A 19,619-nucleotide genomic window follows, 5' to 3' on the forward strand; every position below is an offset into this window, starting at 1 on the left:
GACGCGTCATCTCTCTGCTCAAGTGCTCATGGTCACCTCCGAGCTTAAGGCCTTTGGTCTTCTCGGGAGCTGGCATTCCACATCAATGCCCCAAAAATGAGAGTAGTCCGCCTGGCGTGCCAGGGGTTCCAGCGGCAGCTGCGAGGCCGTTGTATCTCGGTGTTTACAGCCAACACAGCGGCCATGTGCTTCATAAATATCCAGGGAGGGACATGGTCCTCCCCCCTTTTGTCAGGAGGCCATCCATTTCCGGGACTTTTGCATGGCCCACTCGATGGAGCTGGTGACGTCCTTTCTCCCAGGCGTTCGGAACGTCTTGGCGCTTTGACTCAGCAGGTCTTTCCTGTCTTACGAGTGATCACTCTGCCCCATGTGAGGCGTTCCGCTTTCCAGAAGCGGAGATGTTTCCTCACATAGACCTGTTCGCTCACCGCGAGAGCAGAAAATGCCAGATGTTCTGCTCCTTCCAAGGTCTCTCCTCGGGATCGATCTTGGACGCATTCCTGATGCCGTGGAAAGGCCAACTCCATTATGGCTTCCCACTGTTCCCACTGGTTCATTAGGTCCTGCTCAAACTCCGCAGGGGCAGAGTGCGCATCATCATGATCACTCCAGAGTGGTCCAGGCAGCACTGATATACCACGTTGCTCGGCCTGTCAATAACAGACCCAATTAGCCTGCCACCCCACCCAGACCTCATCACTCAGGGCAACGACAGGCTTCGTCACTCGGACCTGCAGCCTCTTCGCCTCACGGTGTGGCTGCTGCGTAACTGAGCCGGGGTGACAGGAAGCCTTCCACCTGGTCAACGTACCGGGCCAGGTGGAAGCGTTTCTTCTACAGCTGCAATACGCTCGATCTTGCTCCTGCTGAGGTCTCGATCCCCTCTATTTGGCCTGCCTCTGGCCTTCAGCGGCAGGACCTGGCGGTATCATCGCTGAGGATACACTCAGCAGCCATCTCTACCTTCCAGCCAGGCTAAGGTGGACGTTCTGTGTTCTCACGCTCTATGGGTTCGAGATCCCTCAAGGGCTTGGAGAGCTTGCACCCTCGGGTGCGCCGCCCAGCCCCAACCTGGGACCTCAACCTAGTTTTAACCAGACTTATGTCTCCCCCAGTCGAGCCGTTCACGACTGGCCCTCTGCTATACCTGTCTTGGACGACAACTTTCCTCGTAGCTGTTACATCGGCCAGACGGGTCTCCGAGCTCAGAGCTCTTACGGTGGTTCCGCCGTACACTAGGTTTCACAAAGACATGGTGCAGTTATGACCGCACCCGGCTTTCCTCCCTAAGGTGGTTTCGGCCTTTCATGTTACCCACAGCTCAACGCAATGGGCACAACCATTGCACTCCTTGGACATCTGTGGAGTGCTCGCATTTATATTGCGCTGCCAGAACCATTTCGTAAGGTGCCCCAGCTCTGTCACGGTAGCGGGCCAAAGGGAAGGCTTGCTTGTTTTCCTCTCAGAGGATCTCATCTTGGGTGATGGCGGACTTCCGCACTTGTTATGATTTGGCTCATATTTCCCCAAGCCACATCATCGTACAGTCTACCAGGGCTCAGGCTTCATCTGCCGCCTTGCTGGCTCGTGTTCCTACCCACGAGATCTGTTGCGCAGCTCCATTGGTCCTCGGTCCATACCTTTGCTTCGCAGTATGCCCTGGTTCAACAGTCAAGAGATGCCGTAGCCTCTGGCTCAGCAGTTTTCATTCTGCCACATTTCACTCCGACCCCACCGCCTACGTAAGGCTTGGGATTCACCTAACTGGAATGGATATGAGCAATCACTTGAAGAAGAAAAGACGGTTACTCACCTTTGTAACTGTTGTTCTTCGAGATGTGTTGCTCATATCCATTCCACACCCGCCCTCCTTCCCCACTGTCAGAGTAGCCGGCAAGAAGGAACTGAGGAGCGGGTGGGCCGGCAGGGGTATATATCAAGCGCCATGATGGCGCCACTCTAGGGGGCGACCTGCCGGCCCACTGAGTTGCTAGGGTAAAAGTTTTCCGACGAATGTGCACGTGCGGCGTGCACACCTAACTGGAATGGATATGAGCAACACATCTTGAAGAACAACAGTTACAAAGGTGAGTAACCGTCTTTTCTTAAGTGTGGTCCTTGGAAATCTCAGAGAATTTCCACAGACTGACACCACGTGAAGATTAGCAGTGGGACATTATTAACCTCAAAGTGTCCCAACACAAATACATCCCTTAGAGCTTTCTGTCTAAAAGAATAAGAGGTAGATGTTGACATGGCCAGAGATGATAGAAGCTGATGCAGAAGTATTAGTAGCAGTAGTACAGGTGGACAGATAGCAGAAGTATCTCCTCCAGCCTGGCCTGATCTTGAAAGGAGCTGAGCATCCTCATCTTCCCAGTGAAGTTATCACCTCACAGGATGGAATTTCCTGTGCCTACACACAGATTGTTCTCCATGATCTTGCCACTGCCATAAGAAAACCAAGTTATTTTGATAGTTTTTAGTGATGTTTATTTTCTGTTCTTTTATATGATTCACCTGTTGCAGACACCTCATTTCTGGCACTCAGCGCTGAAGAAAAAGGGGATGGTCCAGTGGTTAGGGCATTAATTGAGAGCTTGGGGGATATGGGTTCAGTTTCTTGATGTGCCACAGGCTTCTGTGTGACCTTTGGCAAGTCACTTAAGTTATGTCTGCATTTATGGCAGCGTGTAGACTACAGACACTAGACACCCAGCTCGCATGAGTATAAACAGCAGTCAGGCATGGCTTAGGCAAGTAAAGTGCCCTACACACCTGAACCCCCTGGGTATGTACCCAACACAGCTCTCTACATGCCTAAGCAGTGCCTTCCCTGTCTACACTTCCATTTTCAGCAGTGTAGTGTCCCACTGCCTCCCCCTGGGAGGAGGAGGAGGAAGTAGGGAAAGGTTCTGGGAGTTCCTCAGAGCTGAAGTCTTCAGCTCTGTAGGGGGGAGGCAGCAGGGAAAGCCAGAGGCTTTCAGCCTGTAGCTACCCATGTATTGCCTGTACTCTACATGGCACCATAAGTGTAGTCCTAGCCAAAGTCTCCCTGGGCCTTAGTTACCTACCCGTAAAATGGGGATAGTAGTAATGCTTCTCTACCTAATAGAGGCGCAGTGAAAATAAATACCTTCCCTCAGATATTTTGGAATTTGGATGTTGCAGTCGTGGGGCTATATAAGTACCTTATCAAGGTAGATAAACTGTACCTCAGGAAGAGTTCTTTCTTTGAAAAGAAGCATGACTTAGTGGCTGAAAGCTAAGCATTGAAAATTGGGAAGCCTGGGTTCTGTTCCAGCTCTGCCTCAGACTGGGTTTGATGTTGCCTCTGTTGACATCGATGAATGTTTTACCATTGACTTCAGTAGGAGCAGAATGTGGCCTTGGGCAAGTCCTTTCATCTCCCTTTGCTTCATTTTCCTCATGCTTAAAATAGGAATAGTAATTCTCACTTCACAGAAGTGTTGTAGTGCATGGTTCACTCATACTCATAAAGTGCTTTGAGATGGTCATTTTTTTGGCTAGAACCTCAGTAATGTAACATGCCTCTCTAATTATCAGTGGTCAGATGCCTAGCAAGTCTAGAAGATGGGACTCAGAGCAATGACCATGCCCTGATATTTCCCTTGTGCATCTTTCTCCCATTACCTTTTATAATTTAATAAAGAGAATGAACTTTTATATGGACTATTAGCATTGAATAACAGATGGGGGAAATCAGACTTCACTAAAATATAGAAGACAAAATCCATACCTAATGATATTTGCTAGAAACAACAGGTCAACATATTAAGCAGCCAAACAGTAATCACTAATGTAGTATACTAGTCAGGTGAGCATCCCTGATGAACCTAAAGAGACTCAACCAGAAAGTCCAACATCCTCAATGGACCTATTTCTCCATTCATGTTTGCATGAAACACATTTCCAGAAACCCCATCAGCAAAATAGCTCCAACAATATATTTGCTGTTAAGCGAGCATCTGACACCATTATGTAACTTCTGAAATCACTTCATCAAGTTCTGAACAACGTACAAAATGAAAAATGGCCATCAAGTGCAAACAGAATAAAACAGCTAGAGTGCCGATCAGACACTGCTGTGCTGTATTATTCCATGCAGGCACATCATATTCATCCTGGTTGGAAACAGGAACTCCCAGAATTCTGAAGATTGCCCACCTCCGTCCATAACTAGTTTGTTTACCGTGAGCCCAAACTGGTAATGTACGTGCATCTGAAGGATGTTTTGATTTCCAAGAAAATTGTAGGAACAAGGCAGGGAAGGAAGAGGGGAGTTAGTGTGTATGTATGCTGTACTCTTTAAATTTACTTTAAAAATAATAAAAACACTTTTCATACAATTTTCAAGACTTTTTGCAAAGAATAAATCAACAATTATATTTTACATTCACTTTGATTGGTCTCTGATTTTACTGGATCAAACAAAGGTTCCGATCCTGCTACTGGTTCTGTGTGGGTGAACCCTTAGGCAATATTGCCAATTCCTAGCATTCAAAAACCATGATTCTTCTTTGAGTAGTGTCCCTGTAGGTGTATCCACATCCCTGCACCTCAAATCGGAGATTTTAGGTAGCAGTGTCCATTAGGCCCACACGTGCTCTCCCTGCATCAGGCTCTGCATCAAAGCTATCTAGGACTGCACAGGCAAACCACCCTCAGTTCCATCTCAAATGCTGTTGGCTTGAGACAGAGCATTAGCAGAGGCCAAGTGACAATTTATCACTGAACTTTATTCCTAGTTAATAGCGTAGCGAGTAGAGCTTCCATTTGTTAGGTTAATAATCAACCTTTTCTTTTCTCTTTTTCTCTTCTTAAAATCTTTGTCTTTCATTGTGTTTGAAGACAGTTAAACTGTCTTCCCTGTCCTTAGTTTCTTCATCTCTTCTCTTTCAGGAAGTGAAACCCAAAGGTTATGCCTGGCTCCTCTTCTGCAGAGAAGCTATTCCAGTCAGCAATGGCCATTCATGCTGCATTCGCTGCCTTGGAGAGTCCCACATATCACAACAGTGCACTTTCTGTCCCAAATTAAAATCAAGGGCAAGAAAAAATCATGAGCTGAATCTCAGATGATTCATGATGGAAAGGTCACTTAGACCAGCCTCCAACCCCAGATCCAGGACGCCCCTGGTACAGCAGTCCCTGATGAGACCAGTCACATCAATGTCCTTGGTGCAGCACTCTGTTGTGACTTCAAAATGGAAAACTGGTGATTCCTCTCAGAAAAGTTCCAAAAAGCATGCTGCAAGGGCCCAAACAAAAGAATTGACCTAGAGCAAGAGATCACTGGCCAAGTCAACCATCTCAGTACTGACAGATCTGTGACTGGGTGCCAACAATATATAGGCTCCTCAGGTGCTGGTACTACACTGTAAATGAATGTGGCAGACTGCACCATGCTAAGTCCAGATCCTATGGCAAGGGCTAGAAATGACTGGACTTATTTATAAGGAAATCCATACTTGTCAGCAACCCTACAATTTAGGATTGCTAATTATCAGGCCTTCATGGCTAAATATAATCACATCAATTACTCGAAACTCAACACGTTTATTGAACATCTCCCAAATGGCTGAAGAGAGTAGTATTAAACCATTATTGCTAAGAGTCAGCTGCATGTGAGTACATCCATTGTAGACCTTTTTAGATGCTGCTGACACAGGTGTCCACTCCATATCAACAGTAGTAGTAATGGAGAGCTTTGTGCCTTCACCTTTCCAGTCTCTCCAGAGCAATCCAAACTACTGTGGAGATCCTTCCATTTGAAGGATCCAAATTGTTTGTGGGAAAAACAGATAAGTGGGTTCTGGGGATCATCTCCAAGGGATATTCAAGCCACTTTACCACCCTTCCTCCCCATTCCTCTTCAGGGACCTTTCTCATGAGCACATGTAATATCAGGAGACAAATTATCTCCTAAACTTGGATGTTATAGTACCAGTTCCCACTTAACACTGAGGACGGGGGTTCTATTCCAAATACTTCCTGATACCAAATAAAGAACAGCAAATTCAGAATGGGTCTCCATCTGAGCTCATTCACAGATATGTAAAGATACAATGATTCAGGGTGGTTACTTTAGCAGCAATAATACCATCTCTGGACCAAGGAAACTAGTTTTCAGCCCTTGACTTACAAAATGCTTATTTTCATATCACAATACACCCATCCCACAGGAGGTTTCTAAGATGCATCCTGGGTCAAGACCAATTTAAATACAGGGTTCCTCCATTTGGCTTATCTGTACCCAGTGGGTTCTCAAAGGTTCTTGCTGTGGTAGAGCACATCTTCACAAACAAAGTATTATGATATATTTCCATATCCAGAGACTGCTTATTCAAGGCACTATCCTTTTGATGCCTAGTCAGTCATGCAAAAGACTATAGATCTATTCATGCAGCTGGGACTACAACTAAATGTTCAAAAGTTTACTCTGACCCCAGTACAAGATTTAGAATTCATAGGAACCTATCTACATGCAGAAAAAGTAAAAGTCTTTCTCCTACTGCTGGCGTTCAACACCTGAAAATGTCTTCTGCCTTCCATGTAAACCAACTTATCCACCTCCCAGCCTTTTTCCCTAAGCCACACCAGGACAAGAAAGACAGAATATTACATACACTCTATGTCAGGAGAGCACTGGCCTTCTATTTGGATAGAACTAAATCTTTCAGAAAATCTCCTAGACTATTCCTTTCTATTACAGAGAGATCTGAAGGATGCTCAATCTCTAAGCAAAGACTCTCTCTAGATGGACGTCAGACTGCATTACCTATTACTATTACAATTGTACCTACAATCTCCAGCCTCCGTTTGGATTTTGAACTCATTCTATGAGATATCTTTCTGCTTCTGTACCCTTCCTCAAAAATGTTCCCATCACAGAAGTATGAGCAGATACCCAAGTTGCTGCTCTGCATACTTTTGCTGAATATTATGCACTCACCATGACTCAGCATCTGATTCCATATTTCGCTCCACCATATTACCCACAATATTAGACTTGACTCTAAAGCCCCACCCCTCCATCAGAGGTATTGTTGTAGAGTCACTTACAGTGGAGCACCCATAGGTACACTACTCAAAGAAGTGGGTTACTCACCTTTTGTGGTAAAACTGGTTCTTCAAGATGTGTCCCCCCCCCCCATGGGTGCTGTGCCTTTCTCCCCTCTATTTCAGAGTTCTTGTCAATAGGCTCTGTAGTAAAGAAAGAACTGAAAGCGGTTCATCTGCACAGCATTAGATAGCCTCGAGGCAGAGCCCAAGGTAAGGAGATCGCATGTGTGGGCCAAACAGACACTGCTACCTAAAATCTCTGACTGAGGTGCAGGGATGCAGATACCCCTGCAGTGGAGCACCCACAGGGGGGACACATCTCAAAGAATCACAATTTCTGCACAAAGTGAGTAACTCTTTCTTCAGCCCCCTCCACAAAAAGACACTGTCTTAAAAAGATCATGTGTTTAAAAAATGGGGGCTTTTGAGCATTTGGTTTTACTTTTTCCAGATTTTGGATGCAGTTATGAAGGCTAGTCTATTCTTCATAGTTTCTTGTATCACATTTATCACCAGTTTCTGAACACTTTCTGGTTTACCTTCATCAATATATCTACACGTGTCATTTGTTCTTTATCCTGGCTAGAGCCTTTTTAAGTGAAAGCTGAGATTCTCATGGAACCACCTGATTCCTGGAGCTGGGACTTGACGGAAAACACCAAATATCATGAGAAGCATGATAAAATCTCAAGATTGAGCAATGCTACTTATTTCACATGGAGTCCCACTGAATTCCACCTAGCTCTGCAGAGATATGTAGAATCTGCTGGCATGGATCTAATTGCAGGATGTGGGCCTAGAATGGCTGTAGGAAAAATCTGGGGCAATATATTCACTATCAAAAATAATCTTTCTTAAACAGAATGATTTCCTGTTTGGTAACTCTTCCAAAGGAATTCAAGCTAAAATACTTAGCTGGGAGCAGTAGATAGCCATTATAGGAATGGAATCCTATAGATCTTTGCCTACTTCTTAATAATTATTACAACTTCTATTCTGCATTTCTATAATGTAGCTCTTGCAAGGATCTCAAAACCCTTTTCAGAAATTAATAGATTAAACTTCACCCTGGACTACATAGTGCTATCTGTTTTTCAGCAGAACTTCCCAGTTGACATTTTATTACCCTGTGAGTCAGATGATATTGCAATGATGCCCCTGGATAGATTGTCCTTGTGGTTTGAACTTAAAGCCTCTAGAACTAAAGGGATGAGGCTCTACTGCTTTAGCTAACAAAGCAGACCAGATCAGTTAGCTTGGAAACCTGTTTTGCAGGCAGTAGCAGGTGCATAAACCTATGTGGTTTAGCCACTAGAGGGGGCCAGAGATCCACACTCAGGTAAAAGTGGTTCCACATTGCAATAACCAAAAATTGCCACTGGTTAGGCAAGTATTCAAGAGTAGATATGTCTGTAGATGAAATTTCTTACCGTATAATGCAGGCAACATTTCAAAAACGGTGGGTTTTCTTCTAAGTTTCCCTAATGTAAATTAGAAATAATTCCACTGGAGTAAGTGGAATTACATTGGTGTAAAACCATTCGTAGTAGTAGCCTGAGAAGGCCTTGTATATTTGTTACGTATGCCCATGATGTGTGTTCTGGAATTCATGATCTTCTGTTTTATATGATATAATTGATATGATATAATTGTTGAGACTTTGGTTAGATTATATTATGACTGTCCCATATAGTCTATAGACTGTCTATCAATTATTCTGCACCAGATTTTTTAACTATATTACGTCTCTCAAGCTGAGTTGAATTTTTCATGTGATGGAGGGACTCCCATGCTTCTGACAAGTAGAGAAAAGTTACCTTTTTCTAGGAAAGAGGACCGTTATGTCTGTTAGGTGCTGTTGGAAACTGCGGGTCTGAGTTTACACAGATTTTTTATACCCATGTAATGTAATTTACTTTCAACAGTAACTCCTGATGTAGGCTTCAACTGAGCAAGTGAACGCCTGGCTTTAATGGGACTATTCACCTGCTTAAAGATAAGCATGTGCTTAAGGGCTTTATAGAATAGAGATGGAGTTACTTACATACTGACAGTTAAGCATATGCTTAAGTACATTGCTGAATGGGGGTTTAAAAGCCTGTTCCAAAGCCCACTGAAATCAGTGGGAATGTTGACATTGACTTCAGTGGGTTTTGGATCACTTCCATGCACCAGTGTGAGGGCAGAATTTGCCTGTATATCTGCAGTACTTTTGACTGTTAATAAGTTTGCACATTTTTGTTGCTAGCTGCTCAACAGAAAATAAAGATGATCAAATTACATCCTGCTTACCTGAGAAAAGACGAACAAGTGGTTCCACAGCAGCAATGAATTATGATGCTGTTTTGCTCAAACTAAAGCATTGACAGAAGTTTACTGGTTTTGTACTGCCTGCCTTCTCCATGAAAACTAAGATTAAACTTAGCAAAGTAATATTATTTTAAATTAATATTAAACACTAAAAATCCTGGATGCATTTTTCACCTTGGCACTCATCAATTAATTTTGGATTCAGTGTTCCTTTCTTTACAGGTTAGATGTTCTTAATATAGTTGGAAACAAGAAGTGGTTCTAATGGAACAGGTATTTTCAAAGAAAGGAAAGAAATCGGTCTGTTGGTAATGATTGATTCCTATGCTGGAAAGTCCTGATAATAGACTGTATCATCTCATGTTATGATGTAAAACACTTAAGGTTGTTAAGATTAATGTTTCTTTCCACAATGGATGAGTCAGCTCTCAAAACCACATACTTATCCTCATTGATTCACATTATCACTCAACTAGTGATGGATCATTTGTGGTTTCCGTTCTTCTGGACAAGCCACATGGCATCTCAGGGAAGTGGGGCAGTGACCCTGGGCTATTACGAGGTATATACATGGTTGGTATGCTCGATTACTGATTAAATATTAACCACAGCAGACACATTATTTCCACTCTGCTTTGAAATGAGTCTTTAATTAGAAAGAAAATAACAGCAACGGATGAAGTTTCATGCTTGTTGTGTGAAATAAATATTTTGACCCAAATGCCCGTGTTACAAGCTCAAAAAGTCCTTTGAGAGTGTCAGGCTGCCACTCTTAGACTAAACACAGGTGTCTCAAACTGCACATTGCTTTCAATCATCTGGCACAAGAAAGAAAACTTAAATCTGAGAATTGCTGGCCTTGCTTAAATCAAAGCAGATTTTGATGCATTTGGCTGTGCCTTCTTCTGAACAAATTACTTTTAAGGTATCATTGTGCTAGCAATTGAAAATTGAGAATTTTTTTCTGGTATGTTGGAATCCCTAATAAAGGTAAACTCTTGTCAAATAAATCTACCAAGAAATTTTTAATATGATTCTTTATTTCCGACTCTCGTTTACTATTCTTATATGCCCTGTATGCCTTTAGGTTTAATTACATTCAGGAGGAGGAGAAATAACCATTTAAAAGCACACATTTTACATCTCATGAATAATGTATGCTTTTTGGTACATAACTTCAGTTTTATAAGATGCTGAGATAATCCAGAACTTATTTTTCTGCCATTATAAATTAAGAAGCATTTAAAAAAATATTCCTGGGCCCTTGATTTCTTCTTTGCTGTTTTCCAACCCTTGAGAAATCTCTCCTAAAAAATAAGTAGATATTTAATGCAGAAAAAGCAAACTATCCTTTTATTAACTAGAAATGTATTTGGGGAGTAAAAAATAATAATGAAAAAATGCTCCTTAGTTGAGACTACTTGCTTGAATTTTCTTTACATAAATGGTTTATACATTTAATTCTATATATAAATATGCATTGCGAGACAGACTGTCGGTTCTTTGTTTCAGTGAAAAGACATGCATCTTCTAAATTTATAACAAGGCACTTCCAGATTCTTCTGATAAAACTAAATCTGATTTATTAGTTAATCAATGGCTTAATGTGGGACATTGAGTTAGACATAAACTTTGCCCTTCCTTTTTCATGTCACGAGCTTTTTTAAAAAATTGCGGTTTTGTCATTGACAGAGCAGGGTTGCAAGACTAGGTTAATTGAAATGAAACAGCTCTTTTGGTGCTGGTTCTAGTTCAGTTTATACTCATTCATAATTAAAAATATAAATATGATTAAAAAAATGCAGCCAAAACATGACAAGCCTGTTAGCTGATACGAATATAGGAGTTGTCACACTGGCTCAGAGCAGTAGTTCATTATAATGAACGTAACAGTGGCTAGAACCAGATGGTTCAGAGGAAGGTGCTAGAAGTCTTATAGTGGACATTGTGACCTGCCCACTGGGGATGTTTCTTGCTAATCTCAACCAGTTAGTGGTTACTTTATGCCCTGACAAGTCTGATTTATTGTATATTAAACACTTGCCCTTAAACTAGTGTTTACAATGACTTTCTCAAAACCATTATTACTTTTCTTCTACAATGTTTACACACTCAGGACTTCGTTCTGTGTGGTGGGAGCAGTATTTCTTAGAAATAATGTAACATCTTAATTAATTTTCTTGTTAATTTAAATGTCTGAAGGCATAGCAGCCCACTTATTTTGGATGAATGTATTTGGGGTTAATGAAATCATCATAACTTTGTTCAATATCCTAATTAAAAAAAAAAAGCCAAATTTGGTTATCTTCTTGCATCCTTACTGACTTTAACAAGTTTATATATGGCAGAATTGGGCCTAATAGGCCTTTGAGTCACAGCATTTTAATTCACAAATCAAGGTTAGACAAGGTGGATGAGGTAGTCTTTTATTGTACCTACTTCTGCTGGTGGAAAGAGACACGCTTTGGGGCATCATAGAAGAGCTCTGTGTATGCTCAAAAGCTTGCCTCTTTCACCAGCAGAAGTTGGTCCAATAAAACATATTACCTCACCCACCTTGTCTTTCTAATATCCTGGGACCAACAGGGCTACAAAAACACTGCCAACAACAAATCAAGATGAACATTTTCAGTGTAAACCATTACGAAAGGTATCTCTTTAAGCAAGGCAGTGTATAACAAAAAATACATCACATGTATTTGAATTGAACAATCCTGGCTTTATCAGATCAAGGGCAAATGCTACCTATTCCATATGCTGACGCAGAGAAAACCTCAATATACTGTGGAACTGCTGCAGTTCCGCAGCAGTTGGTGGGAGGCAGGAGCAAACCACAGATTGTGTGCCCTCTGAATTCTATGAAATGTGAAACTCTGTTCTCTAGCAAGTGTCTCTGCACCTTTGAGAATCGTGCCAGTCATATCTAGGTGCCTATCTTAGGCAGCCCAAATCAAGCTCCCTATGAGTGGCATCCCAGCATAGAATCACCATTGGAGTGTGCACTATGACCCTGCTCCCTTTGCCTCCCAAGATATCACCAGAACACACTCTACTCATGAACTTTTAAAAGAGGAATCAGCTGTCCGCAGTTTCTGCACCAGGGGAATTCTTTCTTTGATGGGTCCAGGACTTTAGTGGTACTTCAACAGCATAAAGAGGCCACAGCAGATGAGAGAATCCCTCCCTTAGTGTTTGTTGTTGCAGGGATACAATGTCAACAGACATCGCTGTAAATTACCAAAGATGCTGAAGAACATGAGCATGATGCTATCCTCAACTGTGAATACAGATCAGGGCCGGCTCCAAGTTTTTTGCCAAGCAAAAAAATTTTCCCGTGGCCCTGCCCCAACTCCACCCCTTCCCCAAATCCCCGGCCCTGCCTCCTTTCCCGGGTGCACCGCGTTTCCCCTCCAACCCCTCTCTCCCTCCCAGGCTTGCCTGGGAGCGAGGGAGGGAGAAGTGGTGCACTTGGGGGAGGAGGCGGAGGTGAGCTGGGAGAGTATCGGTTCCTCTTCCACCCCCCCGGTTACTTCCTGCAGCCCTCCCCACACCCCCCACTGCCACAGCTCACCTCCGCTCCGCCTGCTTCCCTGAGCGTACCTCCGCCACTCCGCTTCTCCCCCCTCCCTCCCAGGCTTGCCGCAAAACAGCTGATTCATGCGGCAAGCCTGGGAGGGAGAGGGGAGAAGCGGACTGGCAGTGCGCTATGGGGAGCAGGCGACAGTGGAGCGGAGGTGAGCTGAGGTGGAGGGAGCGGTTCCTCTGCCCCTCCTCAGGGTTACTTCCTGCGGCCCTCCCCGTGCCCCCCACCGCCACAGCTCACCTCTGCTCAGGGCCGGCTCCCGGCTTTTTTGCGCTCCAAGGAAAAAAAAAAAGGAGCTGGAGTGCCACCCCTTGGAAAGTGCCGCCCCAAGCACGTGCTTGGAGCGCTGGTGCCTAGAGCCGGTCCTGATACAGATCCTGATCCACATCCCATTAAAGTCAGTGCTAGTCTTTCAGTTCACTTCAGTGGTCTTTGGATCAGGCCTGTAATGCTTATCAGACCTCCACCTCTGAGCAGCCACCCCAACCATGTGTCTTTTTCCAATACCTTACAAATAAATCAATTTTGAGACTTCGTAAGTTCATTTAATTAGTTACATGGTGGAGAGAAATGGATGTTTTTGCTAAGTCAGTAACCTAGACAATAGGTCAAATTCTACTGTTGGTTACACCTGTGAAATATGGAGTAAATCTATTGTAATCTGAGTAATTTCCATGAGAATTACTTTGAGTTTACTTTGGTGCATAAATAAGAGCAGAATATAGTGATTGTAGCTAATTACATGAAAATCATCTTGTAAATGTCTCATTAGTCTTTCTGTTTGTGCTGCAATTTTTCTACATTAATCATTCTAGCTGATATGTGAGCGATATTGGGTCTGGTGTTTACATACCGGAACTGCAATATTGTGTTCTGTTTTGCTCACTAGTACCTTTGCTTGTCTTGAAAATAATTGGCCTTAGTTTAGCAAAGATAGGACCACTTTGAAACGTGCACACCAAGCATACAGAATAGAATATTCTTTTTAGTCTACAGGTGCATGTTTAGGCCCTAGTCTTGCAATGCACTCTGTATAGGTGACTCTTTGGCTGATTTCAGTGGATTGCCCTGCGGTATCAGGGCACACATTGTTCTTGTGCAGGCAGCTGGGTATATACACACTGATTGGTTCAAGTTTGCTATGTTGTTCAAATGGTAAATACATATTTTACTGAGCAGGAGAGTAAATGAGAAAGCAATCAAATGCTGAGAAGTGAAGTCATCTATTCACACAGGAATTTCTGCTAACTGGTACTGCAGTGTCTAAACGACATCACTCTGATCGGTAATATTGTCAGATCTCTCCCACTAAGAGCAAGGTTAGTAATTTGAAAGGTGTCTTCCGCAGAAAATCCAAGTAATGTAGGAAATGGCGTTGGTAATTGTTAGGAGGCAATCTTCGGTGTATGTCAGTACTGATACGCCAGTACACCAGCATGGCACTAAGGAGCACTGTGCTGCAGGAGGCCCTTTTTTAGCATGTGAAGCAAAACTATGGTTTTGATCACTTGTCATTATAGATCCCATGGCTGTTGATTGTAAAGTAAGAATGTTAGCCATACCTCCAGTCAGTGTAATTGGGACAATTGCATTCTGTTTGTTTTGATTCTCCTCATGGTTTTTTGTATTGCATATAGAATTCTTCCTATCTAGTTCCGATCCTAAGTTGTGTTGTGTTGCACTATGTGCAATGGACCAAGGCTGCATTTTGTGGATGGAGGCATTCCTTTACTTGATTTGCAAATTACTTTGGGATGGAAAGTATCATATATAAGCATACATCGTCATTATTAAGAACCAAGTCACTTTCTCTTCTTTTTTTAAAAAAAATCTTTTTTTTTTTTTTTTTTACCCTTTTTATGCCCATTTTATCATTTGGAGCTAATGGACAAAACCATACCCTGACTTACATCCCATACAACCCTGAATCCCTTCAGGGCATAAAAACACAGCATATTTATGCTGTCAAAGAACACTTATAGAATTGTATCTAACCTTATGTTCAACCTAACTAACCCTAGAAAATAGAGCCCATGAACCCTGACTGCTGATGTGTTAGATAAGAGATACTGAGACGTTAATAGAATGGCAGGTTGGCTGCTTTCTATCCTTTTTCTCCAAGGAGTGCAACAGTTGCTCAGAAATGATCCAAATAATTTTTATTAATGGACCCAGCATTACTTTCATTTTAAAAGAGACAAATCATTTAATAAAACATGTATTTGGTTGTGTTCATTAGTGCTAATCAGCAGTTGATTAAACCTTAATCATATCAAGTTCCAGCCACTAATATTCAGGTGTCCTAATAAAGGGCACAGCAGTAAAAGAGCACACATTACATATGCAGGAAGATATTCATCCATAGCATACCCTGCATGAATACACATAGCCCATTAATTTGATTGCAAAGGATTTGAGGATAAGGATGCAAAAGAGACAGAAAGCAGCAAGTACACACCACAAATGGAGAACAGCACCCAGGCATATGCTAGAATTGTAGAGAATGTCCTGGTTATATAATGGGCCAAATCTTGCACTCCTGCTCATTTCTGTGGGCATGTTCCCTGAAGCAGGACTTTGTAAAGACTGCAAGTTTTGCCCCAATGAAAGAGTGAAGTACAATAGTGGAAAAATCTAGGACAAAATCTAAATGTGCGGTAAATATTTAGGCCTAGAATGTTGAAAGGAAGATTGTCACTGATTATAGTGACCTCTGAGACTGGTCAAAGAATACCAGATATAGGTTGTGTTTTATTGAAGTACTTAAGCACGTGTAACATTTAAAGGCATAAGGAGTCCAATTAAAGTAAATGGGAGTTCTTACCTGCCTAAAGTTAAGCAAGTGCTTAAGTACTGTGCTGCATTGGAGCCATAGTTTTGATGCCAGGATCTTTTGCCTTAGGCTCCTTTCCAAGAATGAACATTTGATAGTTGAGTAAATTGCTTTGGATATGCAAAGAACCAGCCCAAACTTTCCTTTTCACCACAGATTAAACTGAATTTGAACAAATGTATCTCACCTTTACTCTTTCTTATATAAAGCCTATCTGATTTTCCTGGTTTGGGTGGACAGGAAGCAGAAATAATGGAATGTGGAGTGAAGATTGGTGGTGTACTAATTTTGGGATCAGATCTATGAAGCATCAGAAACATCATGAGCCATTTTACGCCATTTTAGAGGTGATACAAGTTTGTACAACCATGTCATTTTTGAATGCTTTTCTGAACCAAAGCAGAGATGCTAACACTCTTCATGTCGATAAAGGTGATGCTCCAGGAAGAGTGATGTCTTTGCTCCTAGTAGATTCATAGATTCCAGGGTCAGATAGGACTGTTATGATCTAGTCTGATCTCCTGTATAAACTTGTTCTTATTGTATTTGGATGAAGCAAACCACACTTCACATATTCTCAAACACCGCTGAAGTCAGACACCCTTTGTGAGTTTTTGGGGACCACTTCTGAAAAAGTCTAGTAATGCATAAAGAGTCAGGATATTGTTTTCTTCTGAAAATAAGATCTACCTTCCAGATGTACAAACTCTATCCAGGCATGATAATCCTTGTTCAATTTGAGCTGGACCAGCTGGTCATAACCTACTATAAAGTATTTTCAATTTCCTCCTACCCCTTGTTTCTGAGATAGTGGTAAACTACTGTAGGTTGTGCTAATAGCATATGTCAAGCAATCTGAAGAAAATAGCTCAATGTCTGAACTGACTTTTCAACCTACACCAGGGGCAGGCAAACTTTTTGGCCTGAGGGCCGCATCGGGTTTCCATAATTGTATGGAAGACCACTTTGGGGAGGCACAGCCTTCGCTAACCAGTCTTCCATACAAACAACCAGGCGTGGCCCAACCCTGCCCCCTATCCAACCCTTCTTGCTTCTTGCTCTCTGACAGCCTCCCCCAGGAGTCCTGCCCCATCCAACCCCCTCTGTTCCCTGGTCTCTGACAGCCCCCAGAACCCTGTCCCTGACTGCCCCCCAGCACCCCATCCAACCCCCCCTTGCTGATTGCCCCCCGGGACCCCTGCCCCCATTCAACCATACTGTTCCCTGCCCTCTGACAGCCCTGACCCCTGTCCACCCCCCCACACCCCGCTCCCTTATGGCGCTGCCTGGAGCACTGGTGGCTGGTGGTGCTACAGCCAGAGCACCAGGATAGGCTGCCGCACTGCCCGGCTGGAGCCAGCCATGCCGCTGCACAGCACAGACCACTGGGTCAGGCTGTGGCTCTGCAGCTGTACTACCCTGGGAGCTCGCCACCCAGAGCATTGCGCCGACGGCAGAGTGAGCTGAAGCTGTGCAGGAGGGGGAACAGCGGGGGAGGGGGAACAGCAGGGGAGGGGCCGGGGGATAGCCTCCCAGGCAAGCAGCTCAGGGGCTGGACAGGAGGGTTCCGCAGGCCAGATGTGGCCTGAGAGCCATAGTTTGCCCACCTCTGACCTACACAGTATTGCTACAATAGATTTCAGTAAGAGGACAAGAGAAAAAGACTGCCCTTTTCTCTCTGCTTCTAAATTACCAATAGCAGGTGGAGCCTAATTATTGCTTGGTTTCTGAATAACTTTTTCTTGGATTTTGCACAAGGAAGAAAGTAGAAAACACTGTATAGCAATTTATATGAATTACCCACAGCATTTAATAAATTACTTCTAGATATGTATGCAACACAGCTGTAAGTTTCTCCCTTAAGATAGCAATAGTCATCATATCGCTTCTAAACACAGTTGTGTAAGTAAATGGTGTATTTGCTTTCCCAGCCTGCTCTGTCCAGAAATAAGTTGCATGTGTACAAAATGACTTCAAATACTTTCTCTTTGCTACCTTGATCATTAGTATGAGTATGTATTCATCTAGCTTGTCTTATCCCATTTTATCTGCCTCTGTGTTGACTGAAGACTAATATAAAGCATTACATCACTGTGTCTCAAAACTTTCCTTAAATAAAGCTAAAAAGGTTAAAAATAAGTTTGTGATGCCTTATTTGGGTGGAAGCTTTTAACTAGCTCTCTAAGGAGCAGCACTGGTTTTGACAATGCTGCCAGGCCTGCAGGATATCATTAGCACCCCAACCTGCCAGGGACAGATTGAAAGGATAGTATGACATTTTCTTCTCATGCTGCACTGCTACTTGGTGTGTAGTACAAACTGTCTGGTGCTGATTGACAGCTCAGTGATGATATTTTGAGCCCCAGGGGAAAAGTAGATACATAATTTCTGGATGTTTCCCCCCTCCAACTGGACATCATCCTTCCTGTCTGCTGTGGTAAAGCAGTGTAAGGGGGGATGCAGAGTAGGAGAGAAGGCCATGTGATAAACCCTGATCTCTTTATCTAAGGGATCAATTTAATGGCTTTGCAGAAGGCTTCAGATTTGAAACAACTCTGTTGAGATAATTGTCTGAATCAGGACCCTGCTGTACTCCTGTGCTAGCTCCTGTGCTAGTTGGCCAGCATACTGGAGATTGAACTGGCAATCTTTAGAGCCAAATGCACGAGCCTTTATCACGTAAGATAAAAAGCCAGGTACTTAAATTGAGGCTGTAATAGACTCATGTCTTCTGTGAATTGAGACTAGTTGGGCACACGACGCTATCAGAATATAAATAATAATAATACTGTAAATTGAAGAAGGAAAGAAAGTGAAGCAATTTTTTTAGTAATAGATGCTGCCCTTAAAGGTTAAACACACACATTGTCCAGGGCATAACAATTTAAGTTTATACTCATGAATTCTTTGCAAAACATTAAGAATCTTAGCTTATGATACCAATAAAATACTATATTAAAAGTGAATGTCCAGGCCCGTTTTATATAATAAATACAAATCATTGCGAATGAGAGCTGTTTCTGAAAGACATGGAAGGAGATGGGAGCAATGGATGGCTCAAGGGATTGCCAATATGATGTAGAACCTTTCACTTAATCTCTTTCCAATCCAGGCAGATGTGGTAATAACCAAAGCTTTTCTCTTGCCTTCTGATGGCTGTTTGTCCTATATGAAATCAGTTTTGGTGGCTCTCAGTCTAGTTCTTAGTGGCAGATGTTCACGTCACACACACACACAAAAGGCATGCTTGCTGGCTGTATCTCAGGAGAAGCCAACGAGAGATTAGGCATACAGTTTGAACCTCTAGCAGAAGTTCTTTCTTTCTTCTATCATCTTCACAATTGTCTTAAATATACATCTTTTATTTTATTTTTAATAGACCTAGAAAATAAAGTAGCTGCAGTCCCCCCTCCAATAGATGCTACAAAAATGGTCCAGTAAGATGAATTTGTTTTGTAAGGGTCAGAGCCATCTTTCCTTGCACACTCAAATTCACCACAGTTTAATGGGATTTTGAGTGCCCAGAAAATCACAATGAGGCTGTAACTGGTCTCCCCTTTTACACCATGTCTCCTGAGGCTTCTTAACCTCCCTTGATTGCTGATGTTCTCCAGCCTACTCCTATAGTCATTGTCTTCCCAGCCTTTTTCAAGGCTCTTGTTGGCCATGCTTCATGTTCCAGTGTTGTTCAGATTTTTGCAGTTCTCTTCAGTACTACCCTGCTCCTTTGGGTGCTCAAAATATGTCTGAACGGGATTGCAGAAAGCATCTTCAGACTTCTGTTATGGAAGAATGGTTTCAGTCTAA

The sequence above is a fragment of the Gopherus flavomarginatus genome, chromosome 1 (assembly GCF_025201925.1).
Source record: "Gopherus flavomarginatus isolate rGopFla2 chromosome 1, rGopFla2.mat.asm, whole genome shotgun sequence".
In the NCBI taxonomy this organism is placed as follows: Eukaryota; Metazoa; Chordata; order Testudines; family Testudinidae; genus Gopherus; species Gopherus flavomarginatus.